This window comes from Acinonyx jubatus, chromosome E4 (genome assembly GCF_027475565.1).
Source record: "Acinonyx jubatus isolate Ajub_Pintada_27869175 chromosome E4, VMU_Ajub_asm_v1.0, whole genome shotgun sequence".
NCBI lineage: Eukaryota > Metazoa > Chordata > Mammalia > Carnivora > Felidae > Acinonyx > Acinonyx jubatus.
This window is the reverse complement of record NC_069395.1, coordinates 65,240,106-65,246,430: the sequence shown is the minus strand read 5'-3', so window position 1 is coordinate 65,246,430 and position 6,325 is coordinate 65,240,106. Positions and strand designations below refer to the sequence as shown.

Here is a 6,325-nt window from a genome sequence, read left to right as displayed (position 1 = left end):
TTTATTTTTTTAATTTACATCCAGGTTAGTTAGCATGTAATACAACAATGATTTCAGGAATAGATTCCTTAATGCCCCTGACCCATTTAGCCCATTCCGCCTCTCACAACCCCTCTCGTAACCCTCTATTTGTTCTCCGTATTTAAGAGTCTCTTATGCTTTGTCCCCCTCCCTGTTTTTATATGATTTTTGCTTCCCTTCCCTGTATTCATCTGTTCTGTGTCTTAAAGTCCTCATATGAGTGAAGTCATATGATATTTGTCTTTCTCTGACTAATTTCGCGTAGCATAATACCCTCCAGTTCCATCTACGTAGTTGCAAATGGCAAGATTTCATTCTTTTTGATTGCCGAGTAATACTCCATTGTGTGTGTGTGTGTGTGTGTGTGTGTGTGTGTGTATATATATACCACATCTTCTTTATCCATTCATCCATTGATGGACATTTGGGCTCTTTCCAGACTTTGGCTCTTGTCAATAGTGCTGCTATAAACATTAGGGTGCATGTGCCCCTTTGAAATAGCACCCCTGTATCCCTTGGATAAATATTTAGTAGTGCAATTGCTGGGTTGTAGGGTAGTTCTATTTTTAATTTTTGAGGAATCTCCATACTGTTTTCCAGAGTGGCTGCACCAGCTTGCATTCCCACCAACAGTGCAAAAGAGATCCTCTTTCTCCGCATCCTCGCCAACATCTGTTGTTGCCTGAGTTGTTCATGTTAGCCATTCTGACAGGTGTGAGGTGGCATCTCACTGTGGTTTTGATTTGTATTTCCCTGATGATGAGTGATGTGGAGCATTTTTTCATGTGTCAGTTGGCCATCTGGATGTCTTCTTTGGAGAAGTGTCTATTCATGTCTTTTGCCCATTTCTTCACTGGATTATTTTTTTTAACGTTTATTTATTATTATTGAGAGACAGAGACAGAGCATGAACATGGGAGGGGCAGAGAGAGGAGGAGACAGAGAATCCGAAGCAGGGTCCAGGCTCTGAGCTGTCAGCACAGAGCCCAACACGAGGCCAAAACTCACAAACTGCAAGATCATGACCTGAACCAAAGTCGGATGCCCAATTGACTGAGCCACCCAGGCGCCCCGACACCATCTTTTAACAGAACTGAGGACAAAGATGTTCGCTCTGGGCCTAAACCAGTTTCCTGGGCCCTGGCCCCATCCTTCCTGGTCTAGGGCAGATGCTATATCAGACTCTTCTTTGAGACCTTCTACTCACTGTCCAGTCACCTAAGGACACATCCAAAGGTGAAAGAACATTATCCATGCACCAGATACTGGAAATTGCAGTCTGCTTTACTGAACCCCTGTTCCCAACAGCCTCTACAGTGAAGGGAACCATGGAACATCCCCCCGCCCCCCCCCCCCCCACTGTCTCCGCTGCAGTCCTCAGTCTACTCCTTTGTGAACTTTTTCCTTCAAAGATTTCCTTGGAGAAATGTTGGGGTTACAGAAAAGGCATCACGTGACTTATCTCAACCTTTCCAGGAATGGATGGACCTCCAATCCCAAGAGACCCCTTGAGTTCTTAAACGTTTCTTCACGTTAGATGTTCTTACAACTGATTGTTAAATCTTGTAGATGGCAGTGGGACTCAGTACCAGGTGATAGAGCACCTGCCCGTAACTACACTGTCTAAGGTATGGCGTGTCCTCTCTTTCTAGAAGAAATCTAGAAAGAGATCTTCTAGGAAGATTAAGATCCCACTTTCAAATGGGCAAGAACTCATGTTACCCAAGGCAATGAACTTGGTTTGTTTTCTTCTTTGCATTTCTGGGAAGTATTTTCTTGTTCCACATCTGACTGGAGAGTGTGATTGCGTGAGTTGGAAACCCCTTCTCTGTGGGTATGTTGACAGTGCTCAGAAGGTCCCATCAGCAATGGAAACTGTGCAAGGGTCCGGACACTCTAGAAGCAAAAGAGAAGCAATTCACTGTGGAAAATCATAATAATATAGACTTTCTATGTAAAGTCAACTTCCTGAGGCTCTCACACTATACCTCCCTTACTCTGAGATGAACATATCTGTATTAGTTCCAGAACAAAGAGATTTTTCTCATTTTTTAATCACTGCTTTCCAATTAACACTCCTTAGATTCCAAACTCTGCTGTGATCAAGCCAAGCAGTTTCTGCCTATATGGCCGGGGTTTGGGGCTGTGCCTGCCATCCAAGAATCTGACAGCAGCCATGACCACCTTGACTCTCTCCCTGGACCTCGTCTTTCGGTCTCTGGACTCGACCCCCATGTTTGGAAGCTTGCACGCAGAAAGAGCTATCCCCAAATGAGGAAGTCAATGAAAGACCCACGTTCACATTGTCCACTCCTTTCCCATTCCCTGCACCTGTAGGGCTCTTCTCCAAGGTCATATCAACCTATTTAATCAGCTTCCCTAACCTGTACGTTCTTCAGAGAAAAAAAGCAATCCTTCCAATGCTTTATTATTCCTTCATTTCTTTTGGTCAGCCCCCTATGGACGATCCACGTGGCCCAACGGAGGAGCACACAACTAGCCTTGCCATCAGATGGGATTCTGCATTTGCCTTCTGGTTCTTCTGGAAAATGGTAATTCTTATTTTATTATTCAGTGTGGTTTTTACTGAGAGGTCAGTTCTTCTTGAGGGGCAGTGATCGAGAGATTTGGTGGAAGCTTGCCCATCTTAGGAATCCGGTTGAAAGAAGACCACGCATTCATTACACAACGCCAGGGGGGTGAGCTCACTTCTGAACATGGCTGGCCCGATCTGGCCTGTCTCTCCAAGCTCCTAGCAGCCCCTTTACAGAATACCTAAATGTCATGCATGTTGGTCATTCTGGCTACCCAACCTTTAAACAACCTTCCCATTTGGGGGGGAAGGCCAAAGGAGAGAAGAGGTGGGTCTCCTCTCCCTACTTTAGAAGCCAAAGAGGGCAGAGTTTCTATCTTTGCCCCAGCAACTAGGGAACCATCCTGGGCTTGGCCAATCAGAGGCCCCCTTTGGGGACATGATGTGGTGGATTTTTGTCCAGCAGCACGATGATAGGTGTTTGGGGTGACCGAGCCCCAAACTGCTGTCCGGCAATGACACCACCAGTGACAGAATCCTAAGCAGACCATCCTGTGTGAAGACCTTGGCTGTGCCTTGCCTCCCGTGATCTCATTCATTTCCCATCACCTGGTTCTCTAGCCCTCTCACTGATTCTGCAAACTGCACAGTAGTCTTCTCGTAAATTTGCCTCCTGCTCAGGTCAACCAGAAGAGATCTTCATTGGTTACAGCCAAGAATCTCAACTGGCATGCCAACCCTTCCTTCATGGACATGTGACCCTGTAACAACTTAGGATAGTGGGCTTGATGGGGCCGGTTCCTGTTCTCAGGTTGACTCTCCCACCAAGTGTGAACAGTTTAACTTTCTCGCAAATCTGAAGGGGCTGTATATACTCCAAGGACAGACCCCAGAGCCTGGCAGACAAGGGCTATGGGACCCCAAGGACACTGGGAGAAGTAACCGGAAGGAGGAGATGTATCTGTTGGCTTCTCTGCTGATAGGTAGTTGTGTTCATTAAGAACGAGTGCAAAGAAACTTGGATATTAATTCTTCTTTAAAAGATAAAGTTTAGGGGCGCCTGGGTGACTCAGTCAGTTAAGTGTCCGACTCTTGATCTTAGCTCAGGTTGATCTCATGGTTGTGAGATCAGGCTCCACGTCAGGCTCTGCACCGAGCGTGGATCCTGGTTGGGATTGTCTCTCCCTCTCTCTCTGCCCTTCCCCCCTCCCTCAAAATAAATGAATGAACTTCCAAAAAGAAAGAAGTAAAGTTTACTTTGTTTCTCACCCCCAATACAGAAGTAATTCATGCTCATTGTGGAAGATACAGGCGAGAAGAAAAAAAGAAGAAAAAAATCGCCTCTCCTTCTACCGGCCACCAATAGCCACTAATGAAATTTCGGTGTGTTTCTTTCTAATATGTTTACCATGAAAACCTCTCCGTAGCTACGCTCATCCTGGTCTATTGCCTGCTAAAATTCTGGAAAGGCCAGAAATATTTCCATTACATGCTGATATCTGTCTCTCGAATATCCCCAGGTGCTAAACAAAAGACAGTAAATACTACCTTTTGGCTGAAAGGAGCATTTCCCAAAATGTGTCCCGTGAAACACTGATTCCTTCATTCATTATCAGCTCCTGTAGACATAATACAAAAAGAGGTTTTCTTAAATTTTTTAAATGTTTATTTACTTTTGAGAGAGAGAAAAACAGAGTGTGAGCGGGGGAGGGGCAGAGAGAGAGGGAGACACAGAATCTGAAACAGGCTCCAGGCCGTGAGCTGTCAGCACAGAGCCCGACGCAGGGCTCGAACTCACGAACCATGAGATCACCACCTGAGCCCAAGTCGGACGCTCACCCGACTGAGCCACCCAGGCGCCCCTTAAAAGAGTTTTTCTTGATCAGAAAAGTTTGGGAAATACTGAGTTGAAGTTGAACACGTTTCTTTATTGCGTGAACCTTCAGAGCTCTCAACACATCAGAGCGCCCTGTGACTCTCAAAGACATTGAGAGCATTGTCCCAGCATCCTGAGCATAGAAATCCCCTTTGAAAATCTTTTTCTCTGGACCAGTGTTCTGGGGAGTGCTGACCCAGAAAACTTAGACCCTCAGATCATTTTACCTTCCTCCCACATCATCAGTGGATTACCCATTCAGAGTCAGTAGGGGGAAAGGAGAATATATCTCAGATATATAAAAGTGGAATTTGGAAAATAAATAGCAGGACGGGGCCTAGGAACTAATCGCTCCTTTGCTGATTTATTTACCTGTAAGGACGTGTCCAAGGGAACGAGGTTTACAGACAAGCGTCACAATTCATGCCCGAGAGCCCGAAGACCAGAGCCACGCTTGCATTCTAAGCGAGCCATCTCATCTGGAGACATGTTGCTGCGTAAATGACTTTATCCATGTTTAGGTGGAAAGTCCAATTAACTTACTAGAAGCCTGCATTACCAGACTAAGGAGATTAACTTCCTGTTACTCAGTATCATTTTAGTACTTTCCCCCTCCCCTAAGACAGGACAGTTCCATATGGCCGAAAAGAATTTTTTTTTTTTTTAAATAACGCTCACTAGGACAAAGGAGAAAACAGAAACACACAGAAGTACGAGAAAAGCAGGACATCCTCACTGGAACACAGCACGCGGACAGGAGAACCTTCGGGCAGAAATCTGGTGCCTGCCCCGTCCCTTTCCCAGCCGTACTCACGTCTGGTCAGACTCCACGTGGAGTCTGCCAGAGCATCTGGGGGTTCGGCCTCAGAAGAGGAATGCAAACACGGCTTCTTCCATTAAGCCAACGAGTCTGAATGCCCATTGGACAGATGCAGAAACTGAGGAGAACAAGAAGTTTTAAAAAAGCTTTAAAAAGCTTAAAAGCGGGTGATGTCTCCTAACACACACTTTGTGTACCACCTTGGGGTCTGCCCTGTGAACTTGCTTTGTGCCAGAAACCCGGCTGCGAGACCCCTGTGATGCTCCTGAGCTCGGTGTCTGTCTTTTTGGGGACAAACCTAAGTGTTTAGGAAAGTCTGGGAATTACCAGGGTTCAAAAGTACCTTCTTTCTGTGAAGGAGCCCCTAGGATATGCTGGAGAAGCTTCTGGATTTTCAGCCGGAGATCTTCCCCCTGCTTCTGTTTCCGCAGACCCCCCCGTCCCTGAGCCGGACAGTGAGAGCTCCGGGTGGCCCTCCGGAGGGAAGTGGAGTCTGAGAAAGTCCAAGCTGGAAAGGACCTTAAATGATCATCGTGGCGAGCCCAACCCCCTGCGTTTACAGATCCAAACACACGGAGCCCGGAACCCACCAGAATTCGAGAGTGAGTGTGCTCCCCCCTCCCTTCTTCTATTTGTGTGTGATTTTCCCAGGGCAGCCGGCCAAAGCATCTACATCAGTAATGTCTGGGGGATTTACGAGGCCACGCGATCCGCCGGGTTTCTACGCAGACCTAAACAGGAAACCCACACAAGGAAATGCTCTTTGTGTTGACAGGCCGAATTCCCAGGATGCTTTCGCCTGAGTGGCCTGGCTGGGACGAAACAAGGGCTTGGCCCAACAAACGCCCTTAGATCTGGTGGCAGGGGTGCCTCCCCACCCCACCCCCACCTCGGCCACCCGCCCCCCCACCCCCAGGCCTGTGCTCGTTTAATGAGAACAGGATTTGCCTCTCTCAGACCTCGACTTAGGGTTGCTCCAAGGTCGGGGCGCCTGGGTGGCCCAGTCGGTTAAGCGTCCGACTGCGGCTCGGGCCACGATCTTGCGGTTCGTGAGTTCGAGCCCCGCATCGGGCTC

The 6,325-nt window shown here is 47.4% G+C and overlaps 1 long non-coding RNA gene across 1 annotated transcript; it reads right to left on the bottom strand.

Moving 5' to 3' along the window:
- Positions 1–404: 404 nt before the first annotated feature.
- On the bottom strand, positions 405–6,103 carry LOC106968640 (uncharacterized). The gene is made up of 4 exons (XR_008293131.1): positions 5,594–6,103; positions 4,803–5,368; positions 4,103–4,173; positions 405–1,917 (listed from the first exon to the last, which is right to left on the bottom strand). It is a non-coding gene; the product is annotated as an uncharacterized LOC106968640 (long non-coding RNA).
- Between the last annotated feature and the right edge of the window lie 222 nt (positions 6,104–6,325).